The sequence below is a fragment of the Osmerus mordax genome, chromosome 10 (genome assembly GCF_038355195.1).
Source record: "Osmerus mordax isolate fOsmMor3 chromosome 10, fOsmMor3.pri, whole genome shotgun sequence".
Classification (NCBI taxonomy): Eukaryota; Metazoa; Chordata; class Actinopteri; order Osmeriformes; family Osmeridae; genus Osmerus; species Osmerus mordax.
The window spans coordinates 17,512,334-17,526,332 of NC_090059.1; the positions used below are offsets into that span (position 1 = coordinate 17,512,334).

Sequence of the window (13,999 nt, forward strand, 5' to 3'; positions counted from 1 at the left end):
CCTGCTGCCCCCTGCAGAGAAGCCTTTATCTGCTGGGACCAGCCTGCTGTTCCCTGCCATTCCTCCCTCCTCCCACCCTCCTCCTGCTGTTCCCCTGTTCCTCCTCTCTCCCCCTCCCCTTCTCTCCTCCCTCCTCCTCTCTCCCCCTCTCTCCCTCTCCCTCCTCCGTCCTCCCTCCTCCTCTCTCTCCTCCCACCTCTCTCTCCTCTCCTCCCCTCTCTCCTCCTCCTCCTCTCTCCCCCTCTCTCTCCTCCCTCCTCCTCTCCTCTCCTCTCTCCCCCTCTCTCCCCCTCTCTCCTCCTCCTGCTCTCTCCCCCCTCTCTCCTCCCCCCTCCTCTCTCCCCCTCTCTCCCCCTCTCTCCTCCCCCCTCCTCTCCTCCCCCTCTCTCCCCCTCTCTCCTCCCTCCTCCTCTCTCCCCCTCTCTCCCTCTCCCTCCTCCCTCCTCCTCCCCAAACAGGGAAGTCATCAGAACCTAAACAGGCTGGGAAATCCTCCAGCCTGGACTGAGAAGGTCTCCTGTCACACTGACGATCCTGGACGTTGTCCCAGAGCATGAGCGTAATGTGGGCTACAGAGACCTGCAGCCCCCTGAGAGAAACGACCGCAAGATGCTGATATCAAAATGTTTTTAGACACCGATGGGAAACGGCTGTGAGATAGGGAGATAATGAAAACATGGAACTGGAGAGAAGCTCTGGATGACGTTTACTGTGAGTTTGTTACCAAGTTCACGATGTGACCTGTTCTCTTGTTCTGTGTGTGTATGAGTGTGTGTGTGTGAGTGTGTGTGTGTGAGTGTGTGTGTATGAGTGTGTGTATGAGTGTGTGTGTATGAGTGTGTGTGTGTGAGTGTGTGTGTATGTGTGTGTGTGTGAGTGTGTGTGTATGAGTGTGTGTGTGTGTGTGAGTGTGTGTGTATGAGTGTGTGTATGAGTGTGTGTGTATGAGTGTGTGTGTGTGAGTGTGTGTGTATGTGTGTGTGTGTGAGTGTGTGTGTGTGTATGTGTGTGTGTGTGAGTGTGTGTGTATGAGTGTGTGTGTGTGAGTGTGTGTGTATGAGTGTGTGTATGAGTGTGTGTGTATGAGTGTGTGTGTGTGAGTGTGTGTGTATGAGTGTGTCTGTGAGTGTGTGTGTGAGTGTGTGTGTGTAGCATCTGTGTAGCATCTTCTCCCGCTGCTCCCAGGGGCAATGTTCCTACTCCTCAGCACTCTGAGACCACAGGAGACGAAACACACACTTCACACTGCAGGTTGTGTGATGCGCACACATACACACATACACACATACACACTCACACACACACACATGCTTTCAAGCTGGGCATGATGAGAGAGAGCAGAACCTGGAGAAAGCTCATAAAGGCTGATCTAAGCAGACAGGAATCAGAGAGGAACCAGGACATCTTAAAATGAGGGAGGAGGGGAGGGGAGGGGAGGCTGAAAGGAGGGGAGGGGAGGAGAGGAGACGAGGCTGAAAGGAGGGGAGGGGAGGCTGAAAGGAGGGGAGAGGAGGGGAGAGGAGAGGAGAGGAGAGGAGAGGAGGGGAGGGGAGGGGAGGGGAGGGGAGGGGAGGGGAGGGGAGGGGAGGGGAGGGGAAGGGTGGAGGGAGAAAGTTGTAGAATGGTTGTATAAAAGAGTAGTGCAGCACAAAAAAGAGCGAGTTGTAAAATGGAGCTGGAGAAAAGGTCATGATGATTTTAACAGCATGACAGACAGACAAACAGACCAACAGACAGATAAACATCAACACAAACTTCCATCCCATTTTCAACTCCACAACAACGAAGCGGTGCCCTCTTCGTGTTACCCTTTAATGGGCCCCAGGGAAACAAAGAAACACAACAAAGTTCCTCTGATCTCAGGCACTGACACATCGAAGAAGAAGTTTCTCAAATAGAAAGAGGAGGCAATTACTTCTTCACTCCACGTAAGACCTTTCAGTAGATGCCTAACAACACACACACACACACACCACACACACTCATGCACACACACATTATCAACCCATCCTTTCCTATCACTCATCCTCACATCATCCACAGACGACAACCCAGCTTTGATCATGATGAAACAAATAAACAGCTGAAGGAGAGGAAGACGGGATCTCACTTCCTTTCATGATGCAGCGGACTCCCTGGTCAGGATTGCTCCGCTAGTAAACACTGCTATTATGTTCCCGATACTAGTGTGACTCAGGGGGTGAGGGGTGGGGGTGAGGGTGGGGGTGAGGGTAGGGGAGAGAGACATATAAGTGGGAAAGCAACACGACCATCCATGGAGCCACACTCTCCCCAAAGCAATCTCAAGTCAACAGGAGTCTTCCTCACTGTGTGAGTGGGATGGGAGAGAGGGGGGTAGCAACCTTCAGAAGTCCATTCATTCTCTCCATGCCACATCCTGCCAAAATAAAATGGTGGCCCAGTCAGGGGCTTTAGGAGCAGGGCCCTGAGCCTGCACAGTACAACCCTCCTCCTCCCCATCTCTCACACACACACACCTCCTCCTCCTCTCTAACTCACTCAAACACACACACACCTCCTCCTCATCTCTCACTCACACACACACACCTCCTCCTCATCTCTCACACTCACTCAAACACACACACACCTCCTCTGTACTCTTTCCAACCCTGGCTGTGCCCTCCTTTTCATCTCCTGTAAGCTGATGCAGCTTTTAGGAAGGTCACACACACACACACACACACACACACACATACAGGTCCTCACAGGTACACACACTCCAAAACCAGTACCAGTATCATACCTGTACCAATTTAGTACCAGTACCAACACCAAACCAGTACCAGACTAGTTACAGCACCAAACCAGTACCAGACTAGTTACAGCACCAAACCAGTTGGAGCAAAAGTTAGGAGGGATGGACAAGCAATCATCTTGCCTGACACACACACACACACACACACTCACATGCAGACACCCCCCCTTGGCCAGCTGGCGGGATGTAATTTTCTGGCACTCTCCTCTCCTCACCCTGAGATGGTATTTCCTATCTCCTTCCTCTTAATAACAGATACTGAGACACACACACACACACTCACTCTCACACACACACACACACACACACAGACCCATCTTAATCTACCATATTTGAATAATTAGTACTCACCCTATTCATTTTGGATTTGTTTACAAGAATGTTCCTGGGCCAAATAACCCCCTCCTTCCCTCCCTTCCTCCTCCCCCCTCCCTCCCCTGCCTAAGTGTAAATGGAAAGACTATCAATATGCATTTTCAGAGGAAAGGTCTCTGTGTGGCTCGCAGACAGGAACACAAGATGCTGCTGCAATTCATAACAACCAATCCAGTAACCTTTAAAGGACAGCTCTATGGAGGCATTCAGAGCTCCTGCAGGATACAGGACAAATCCCTGATACCTACAGACCTGAATGAGATACATAACACGTCACAATTTACACAACACAATACAAAGAATTAACGTTTTCTGTTCATAAATCATTTTACATATACATCTATTACATGATGTAAGCAACATCATGAATATCAATGTGTTTATTAATATAAACAGTTATCATATTTCTAATGTTGACATACAGTATGAACATTAAGAAAATAAATATTTTCTGGAAGAGAGAACACACTCACACACACACACACACTCACACACACTCACACACATACGTGTATGTGTGGTAAAAATAATTTATTTAAACTGTTGTAAAATGTTATTATATTGATAAATGAGTTTTATGAAAAGAGAGCTCTCCAGCATCGGTCCACACACACATATACACACACACATACACACACACCGTGACTCTCTATCAAATGGGATCTAATTTCAACCTTACAGTAATCCATCAAAATGAAAAAGATTTGGCACTGCTGTGTGTTGTGTTGGCTATTCATCTCTATGAATCAACATGACTTGTGGTACAGTGTTGCAGATTGTGTGTTACAGTAATTCTACTTCCTGTTCCTGCTCTGAAGTCCTACACAGTATTTGAAGCTGTGTCTGTATTTGCTGCTTTGCCTGTAATGTGCTCTGTGTAGCTCTGACAACAGAAGGACGACTGTGTCTGTGTGGAGGTGAAGACAGACAGAGAAAAGAGAAAGAGAGACAGGGATGGAGGGAGGAAGGAAGGGAGAGAAAGATTGAGAGAGAGAGATGGAGAGAGGGAGCGGGAGAGATCATGGAGGAAGGGTGAGAGAGAGAGAGAGAGAGAGAGATTGAGAGAGAGAGAGAGAGGGAGAGAGGGAGAGAGGGAGAGAGGGAGGAAGGGCGATTGCAATGTTAATGTCACCTCGTCTTTCATCTCTCTGAGACGGAAAAACAAAAAGTTTCAGAGTAGAACAATGTAAATATTCAACAGGAGAAAACCTGGTGCACAACATTGACTAGTCTAGCAGGATTCTACAAACTGGACTTGTCACTCAATATTAACAAAGGTATTTTGTTGTTTAGACAAAGGTGCTAAAAAGAAGGTTGAGCCCTCTTTAAAAAAAAAAAAGTGGGGAAAAAGTGGGAAAAATAAGAATTAATAGAGGAGGAAAGCAATAAACAGAAGCTGACATTTATTTTCGGTTACTTCCTGTTCTTTCCGCATGTAATCAGGAGTCCCCAGAAGAACCTCAAGGTTTTATAGAGACTCAGTCTCCCAGCATGCCAGGGTTTTATAGAGACTCAGTCTCCCAGCATGCCAGGGTTTTATAGAGACTCAGTCTCCCAGCATGCCAGGGTTTTATAGAGACTCAGTCTCCCAGCATGCCAGGGTTTTATAGAGACTCAGTCTCCCAGCATGCCCTTCTGGAAGCCAGCCCAGCAGGGACCAGAGATGGCAAAAGTACGCACATCCTTTAGTCAAGTAGAAGTACTGATACTCATGTTTTAAAGGACTCTGGTAATATTTGAAGTACTGACTACACTTTTTCACTGAAGTTAAAGTGAAGAAGAATGAGCTCTGATATATACTCAAGTAAAAAGTAATAATTACTACTACCTGTTTTAGTGTTTTAGTAATAAGTTATCAGAAAAACTGTAAATGCTAATACCAGAATAACAGTGTAACAACAGTGTAACAACAGTGTAACAACAGTGTAACAACAGTGTAATAACAGTGTAACAAAGTGTAATAACAGTGTAATAACAGTGTAATAACAGTGTAATAACAGTGTAGTAACAACATAACAACAGTGTAATAACATGTTAGCTGCCGTTTGTGCTTTCAGCCAGTCACCACAGCAGCCATGACTCCACACAGACTCCAACATAACGCCGTCACCCAACGCTTCTCATTAGGCCAATACACCACCTCCAATACACCACCTCCAATACACCACCTCCAATACATCACCTCCAATACACCACCTCCAATACACCACCTCCAATACACCACCTCCAATACACCACCTCCAATACATCACCTCCAATACACCACCTCCAATACACCACCTCCAATACATCACCTCCAATACACCACCTCCAATACACCACCTCCAATACATCACCTCCAGCAGCACACTGAATAATGTAACAGGCTGAACTGGATTTAAATGAGGTCTGTCTACACTTCTGCTGCCTGTCCTCTCTGCTCACCTTGTCACTCAGATTAGCAGACTTCAGAAGAGGAATAAATATATTGTAAATTATTTATCATCTGGGTGTGTGAAGTCTTTTTGTCCTTCACTCCTGCTGCAGGGACTGTGTTGAAATTCAACAGGATGTGTGTGTGTGCGTGTGTGAACAGGGGAGTCAGGTGTCTGAGCGGTGAGGGAATCGGGCTAGTAATCCGAAGGTTGCCAGTTCGATTCCCGGTCATGCCAACTGACGTTGTGTCCTTGGGCAAGGCACTTCCCTACTTGCCTCGGGGGGAATGTCCCTGTACTTACTGTAAGTCGCTCTGGATAAGAGCGTCTGCTAAATGTTAATGTAAACATGGCGGTGTGCTTCACGTGGTGATAGTGTGTGTGTGTGATCTATTTTTTCTCCTGTTGAGAGTTTTTTGGGAGTTTTTCCTTGTCTTCCTTGAGGGTTTAGGTTGGTTGAGGGGCAGTTCTATGGGCGTATGTGAACCCCTCGACATGCTTGCGTGTAAAAAGGGCTATACAAATAAATTTGATTTGATTTGATTTGATCAGACTGGGCATACAGCACTGGTCAGAGGCACTGGTCCGCCTCACGTACGCTGTCAGTCCAAACCCTCTCAGCTCCAGAGACACACCTGGGGGTTTATGTCGGCCAAGGATCTGGAAACATCTGATAAACACATGGCTGCTTGTGTCTGGAGGGAAGAAGCTCACAGGGGACTCTTTTGCGACTGGTTGAACATTTTTACAGTTTTTCTCGATTGGTTACACACATTTTCTGAATGCATACCTCATACACTCAGAACTCTACATACAAATAAAAAAAACACACACACAATGGGCAAAACCCCTCACTTCTCCTGCAAAATTAATCTTAACATTCAAAACAATGTTATTTAATCTCAAAATTGTATTTTGTTTTCAAATGACAAACACAAACCATCATATGAATAGACATTTATAAGAACCATTTGAACACTGATGTGCTCAATGTAAAACACTATGATGAATGGAAAACACTTCTTCTTCATTCATCATAGTGAGTTAGGCCTTTTTTTGTTCAGTGTTACATTTACTACAGACAGTACATACATAAGTGTGTTGTAAAATATTTGAGAATATTGTTTTTATACTCATAACACAGAAATACACGCTAACAAATATATTTTACATATATGTACACATATATGGCAAGTGTAATGTGTGTGTGTGTGTGTGTGTGTGTGTGTTATAGTATTAATGACTCCATGTCCTGTGTTTCATCTAGTTCACAGGTGTGGAAGCAGAGGATGAAAAGGAGTAGGAGGTGTTGATGAAGGAGAAGGTTAGTGATCATTCTCTCTGATCACCTCAACCTGGAGTGGGGAGGAGGAGGAAGAGGAGGAGGAGGAGAGGGGCAAGAAGAGAAGGAGGAGAACAGATGATTATCCATTTGTGAGAAGTAGACCCAGCAGGATGGCAAGACTTCAGATGCGATCGAGACACTCAGGAACCAGGGAGCTGACAGATCTTGTTTCCTTTCGTCTGTCAACGAACACACTCGCTGCTCGGCTTCCTGTTTAGACTGCTCCATTCATTATCACACTTCCTGTTGCTTTCCGAAAATATGGAAATAACACACAACAGCTCTTATCGCTGTCAGAACGCTGATTATTATTATTATCTTCATCATCATCATCATCATCGTCGTTCTCTTCCTCCTTTGCTGTTCTGTGTTTGTGGCCCTTGGATGTTTGTGTGACTGGATGCTAAAGTCTTCAAGTGTTTCTGTGTTCATCTGTGTGTGTGTGTGTGTGTGTGTGTGTGAGTGTGTGTGCGAGTGTGTTAGCCTGCATGTGTGTTTCTCATCGCGTCCACGCTGCCCTTTCCAGACATGAACACATGAACACATCCTCTCTCTCGTGACAGAGGCGGCGATCCCGCCCAAACGATTGTAACTGACGCTGCGAATATCGCATATTCTATCTTGACATTTAAGATGAACATGTGGAGGAAGGTTCGCTGAGGAGGCAGAGTTCTAGACGATGGTGGGAAGGTGTTCTTCTCTGGTGGTGCTGGTGAGCAGAGGAGGAGAAGATCCCTCACAGCGAGGGAGTTATCTGTGTTTTACACAAGGACGAAGATATCCCGTTTGACAAATCAAACATGGATGATGCTTTATACTGTATCTGTCATGGCTGTCTGTTTTTTGCTTAAAAAATTGTTACACAAAATTACTACACGCATTATTACACAAAATTGTTTACTGTACAGATATTCAGATTGTTATATCTTCTGAACCTTCTAGAACCACCATCGGAATCAGACAAAGAATCCACTTTAAGGTTCTAAACTCTAAATCCTTTCATGTTCCTGGGAGGGTCTGTGTTTAAAGTCTCTCTCCGGAGATCAGACAGAACCATTCAGGGTTCCGAACAGCACCCTACAAACTAAAACAGGTTCGAAACAAAACGTCAGAGCCCAGGTTATTAGACGGATCTGGACATATGATTCTGTAGAACACAGCAGCTTCTTTTAGAGTGATGTTCCCCTGGGTTCGTTACACTCTGTGTATGTGTGTGTGTGTCTGTGTGTGTGCGTGTGCGTATTCTGAGGCTGTTTCTAGGACTGTTGATTGCCTCAGATCAGATTGTCTACAATCATCCCTGCCATCCCATAATAATCCTAACCATTGTCAGGAGGTGAGAAGCACTTGACCTTGAATGAAGTCGATTTCAGTCCACTGTGCACCTAAGGAGACAACCAGAGACACAGCTGTGCACACACAGACATGCACAAATACACACAGACACACACACAAGTACACACACCATGTATGCTCACACACATACATAAACACACACACACACAAAGACTTCTCCTCTGAGGATCAGGCGTCAAACAGGGCAGTCTTGGTGTTGTACCCAGACCACCACATCTCTATTAGAGATTCTGCTGAAAAACATTGATTTCTTACTCATCTTAAAGCTATGAAAATAAAAAAGCAAAAACAAACAAAAAAAGTGTTCACTTTTCCTTGGAATACATTCTTTCTCTCTCTCACACACACACACACACACACACACAATCTCTGTCTTTGGGTTAAAGAGGATATCCTCAGTTGCGTCACAATGTGGGTGAAACCTAGTGAAGTGACTCTCAATCCCCAGTGGAGAGAATGTAAATACTATGTTGTAACCTTACCTTGGACAAGGGCTACACATTCACACACACACACACACACACACGTTCACAAACACATGCTTTGGACAAGGGCCACACATACACATTAACACACATGTAAATGCACACACAAATACACACATCTTGAAATAGTTCCTCACACACATACCTTAGACCAGGACCACACACAGTACACATGCACACACACACTTACACACACTTACACATACTGCTTGATGTAATATAGTTTTTGTCCCGGGCTGTTGGGTTCTGATCAGGGCTGTGGAGCTTCTCAGTGTGGCTGTAAAAGTGTTTCTGTTCTGAGTCATCCACCCATGCTACACAAGCAGTCTGGATGTAAAGTACATGTATGTGCACCTACTAAAGTAATAAAAGATCAGCTTTTGACCTCTCTGATTTGCCGTCCTTTCTGTTAGGGTGGTATAAGTCATGATAGACTATGAGAAAGTGTGTGTGTGGGGGGGGTGTAAGTGTAACAACAGTGTAACAACAGGGTAACAACAGTGTAATAACAGTGTAATAACAGTGTAATAACAGTGTAGTAACAGTGTAACAACAGGGTAATAACAGTGTAATAACAACGTAACAGTGTAACAACACTGTAACAACAGTGTAAAAACTGTGTATCAACAGTGCAGAAATGGCAAAAGTACACACATCCTTCACTCAAGTAGAAGTACAGATACTCATGTTTAAAAATACTGTTATTGCGCAACACATTTTATTAAAACTGTGTGCATAATACATGAACAGCATGTGTAGAATTCATATTACTCTACATAAATATTTTTTTTATAAAGATTCTACAGACACCATCGTTATGAATCCCTCTGTGACATTGCTTGTAAAAAGGGCTATACAAATACATTTGATTTGATCAGTAGAAGTGTTGAAAGCACCAGTTTTTATACATCATAAATAAATAATGAAAAGACAGTTTGTTCTCATACTGTACGATCTCTGGAGAACAGCGAGGAGAGGTTCTCATGGGCTGGCTAGCAGCGAGATGTGAACTCAGACCGCGCAGAGACAAGCTGATTAAACTATCATTACTCTGTCATCCACTGAGTACAGCTGCTTTCTCTGTTAACGACAAGAGGTTAGGTACACACACCCACAATGCACTGCATGATCCTTCTTGAGGGCCGCCACTGAGACAAAGACGACTAAACCAGGAACACACATGCAAACTGTACACACAAACAAAACACACTCTGATGTACACACACACTACACACACAGGTACAGTATTCACAAAGACAAGCCAAAGATAACCTAGCTTGGCCGGAATATCCCCCCTCTGTTCGCAACATCACACTGGAATGGTTGAGTCATTCTAGAATGTTCCTCTGAACGACACATCCGATTCCCCGCCAGAGTTTTCTTTTGTGAGCTCGGTCTCCTTGGCAACAAATGGTGAAGAAGTATAGTCAGGGACTGCTCTTCCCCCGGGACAACGTGAAGCCAGGTATTCCAACGACAACAAGCCAGCAGAACCACATGCAGACAGCAGGACCTGGACCTGGGGAGGAGGAGGGGGGGGGGGGGGGGGGGGGGGGGACAAAGAATGTGTGTGGCGTTGGTTTTCTATCTCACTCACACACGCGTGACTACACTCACACAGATAACTACACTACTACGTCTGAGTTGAGGTGAGGGTCATGTGACTGGAGCGTGACTTCAGAGACTCAGAAGATGTGTGGAGAGAGATGCTCGTCTGACCAGAACAGGGGGGGTTTGAACCAGAGGGTGTTGGACTCGGGGGGAGGTCAGGGGGGGCCTGGCGTGGTTTAGAACCCCTCCTGGGGGAGGTTCAGGAGGTTAAAGACGTTTTTCTGACCACTTCTTGTTCCTGTTCTTCCACAGCTGAGAGAGTTCATCTCTGTGTGGTAGGGCTCTAACTTCCTCTAACTGTCGTGAGGTCATAAAGGCTTAGGAGGTTGTTGGGACTTTATCTCTGGGCTGTGGAGGTTCTGGGGTCTGGAGGGTTCTCTCTCTCAGCTGAGCTCTTCTCCAGGTGCTCACAACCCGCCGGGTCCAAATAGGACATACGGATTCTGCAGACAGTCAGACAGACACACACACACGTAACACACACACGTAACACACACACACTCACACAGTCCCTTCTCCTTCTCCAGGAGGAGTGAGGCCTGGCCAGCTCTCTATAACACAACTTTATAACACTGTGTCAAGGATGTCTGCGGCCATAGTAATGACCTCATTACAGACCATCCTCCTGAGACTGTAATGAGGGAGAGAGAGAGAGAGAGAGAGAGAGAGAGAGAGAGAGAGAGAGAGAGAGAGAGAGAGAGAGAGAGAGAGAGAGAGAGAGAGAGAGAGAGAGAGAGAGAGAGAGAGAGAGAGAGCTGTGTTCTGGCTGCATGTCTGGACCAGGCTCCTCTTTACTTACCTTTCCACTCACACTGCCAGGAAGCCTGTCTGAGGGGGCCTGCTATTTCAATTCCAGTTCCATGCCACGGAGAGAGGTAATACACATCTGCAGGATGGAGGCCCTGGTCGCTCTACAAAGCTGTCAGCATCGGACAAGCAGGGTTTTTAAAAACCCTGTGCAGAAGTTTTATGGTAGTAACAGTCAAGGTGTCTTCATAGCGCCGCGAGTTTCCCGGAGTTTCAGCTCACTGTCGCACAGTAACAAAGCAGATTTACGGACGGTAATCCAGAGAAATTTAAGTTGTTAAAGTGTTTTTGTTGAATTAGCTGATTATCTCATCATTGAAAAACCATTTGAATAAATCAGAGACAGAATTGAACTTCCTCTTGGGGAGGTTTTCGAGCCATGACTGGAAAACACAGTGAAAGATAGATTCTGGCTTCCCCGGTGAGCTTTCAGAAATAAATATGTTGCTGCAGGAAGGAAGAGGCCTTAGTGTGGAGGACCTTCCTGACTCTCATCATGCTCTGCTGTGCGTGTGGATAAACTTTAATAAAATACACTGGCTGTGATCCTCGCTTTCTCCCCCCCCTCTCCCCCCTCTCCCCCTCTCCCCTCTCTCCCCCCTCTTCCCCTCTCCCCTCTCTCCCTCTCCCCCCTCCTCTCCCCTCTCTCCCCCCCTCTCCCCCTCTCCTCCCTCATAGTGATCTTGGAATTAAACGTCACCAGGAACAAGGATGTGAGTATTGATTTTAGATGTCATCACTCCAGTTCTGTGAGCACCTAGAACTACTGGTCAGGTTGGAGCAATTGTTGAGTGATACAAATCTTTGGGCCCCGTAGTTGATAAGAAGATCAGCGTTTAAGTTTGGTGTTGACTGAACCCTGAAATCCCTTATGAAGTTCTGTAGAAGTATCAAAGGTGCTCAACAGGAAAGTCTGTCTGATTTATTTAACAAACAGCCAACACGTCTGTGTGATGTCACGTCTGTGTGATGTCACGTCTGTGTGATGTCACGTCTGTGTGATGTCATGTCTGTGTGATTTCATGTCTGTGTGATGTCACGTCTGTGTGATTTCACGTCTGTGTGATGTCACGTCTGTGTGATGTCATGTCTGTGTGATTTCACGTCTGTGTGATGTCATGTCTGTGTGATGTCACTGCCCAAGACTCTGAGGCTGATTCGGACTCCAAAACAACAACAACAATAGGAAGACGGCTGTGATGTTGTGACCCAGCTGGGGTCTCTGGTTGCATTACTAGCAGCTTAGAACAACAAACACAGAAGATGAAAACATCCTCCCTCTCTAAGAGATAGCCTGGAGGTTTGAAGGGTAATTACTGTATTTTTCTCTGTAGTGTGTGTGTTGTGGATGTGTGTGTGTATGTGTGTGCGTATAGCCAGCACAGTGCAGTGTTTGACAGACATCCTGCAGCAGTCATGTCAGTAATCACCCCCTAGCTTCATCACCCAGGGTGAACTTTCATCTCTCAGCTGAAAGCACAATTCACTACTTCTCTCACAAACACACACATGTACACACACACACATGCACGTACACACACACACGCACGCACACATTCACCGCCCTTGTGTGTGTGTGTGAGTGCGTGTGTGTGCGTGTTTGTGTGTGTGCGTGTGCGTGCTTGTGTGTGCGTGTGTGTGTGCGTGCTTGTGTTTGTGTGTGTGCGTGTGTGTGGGACACGTCTGTTCGCAGTGTCCTCATCCGCAGCAACAGGCATCTTCCTCAGGCCAGCCCGCAGCCAACCTCCCGTCTACCTGCTTCCTGTCTACGTACTTTCTGTCTGCCTGTCTACCTGCTTCCTGTCTGCCTGCCTATCTATTTCCTGTCTGCCTGTCTAACTGCTTCCTGTCTGCCTGTCTACCTACTTCCTGTCTGCCTGTCTACCTGCTTCCTGTTCAACGCATGCCCCCCCCAGCAGGTGATTGATTTGTCTATGAATATGTGTGTGTGTATCCACCCAATCATGCTTAAGGTGACATTTACTTTTACATTTACATTTATTCATTTAGCAGACGCTTTTATCCAAAGCGACTTCCAAGAGAGACCTTTACAAAGTGCATAGGTCACTGATCATAACAACAAGATAGCCAAAAAACATCGCGAGTAGCCAAAACATGAAGCACACATTGTGAACAACCAAAGTAAGTGCCAAAGGGAAGAACCATAAGAGCATGTAGTTAAACAAGTTACAATTAAACAACATGAACAGCTATAAGTGCAAGTGTACCTGTGGAAAAAAGCAAGCAACAGTAATAAAACAATATATCACAGCGAGAACAAAAATTTAAATCAGTTACCACTAACCACAAGAGCAACAAGTCTCTAAGCAAGAGTCATTGTGATCCTTGAGGAAACTAACAACTAACAACAACTTTTATAAACAAGATGTTTGTGTGTGAGTGTGTGTGATGGGGGTGCGTGTGGGTATGTTTATACAAGCACGTGTGGGTGTGTATATGTGTGTATATGTGCGTGGGTGTGTATGTGTGTACTGATGCATGCAGCACCCCTCTGGTCCTGGTATTCCACTCATTGGCTTTTTAATGACCAATCAGCTGGATGGACAGAGCCCCAAGGAGGCTGCATCCTAACAGGCTCCTCACGACCCCTGCTGACCCCAGGACAACCACACCGCTCTGCTGTTACACACACACACACACACACCCATTACCCTGAGCACCACACACACACACCCATTACCCTGAGCACCACACACACACACACCCATTACCCTGAGCACCACACACACACACACCCATTACCCTGAGCCCCACACACACACACACACACACCCATTACCCTGAGCACCACACACACCCATTACCCTGA

At 46.0% G+C, this 13,999-nt stretch overlaps 1 protein-coding gene across 1 annotated transcript in view; it reads left to right on the plus strand.

Moving 5' to 3' along the window:
• Window positions 1-9,133, plus strand: part of LOC136950368 (urotensin-2 receptor) — a 20,411-nt gene extending 11,278 nt beyond the window's left edge. Inside the window, exon 4 of the mRNA XM_067244672.1 lies at window positions 6,833-9,133. The gene's annotated coding sequence lies outside the window, so the exon portion shown is untranslated. The remainder of the gene's footprint in view (window positions 1-6,832) is intronic.
• Window positions 9,134-13,999: the final 4,866 nt, after the last annotated feature.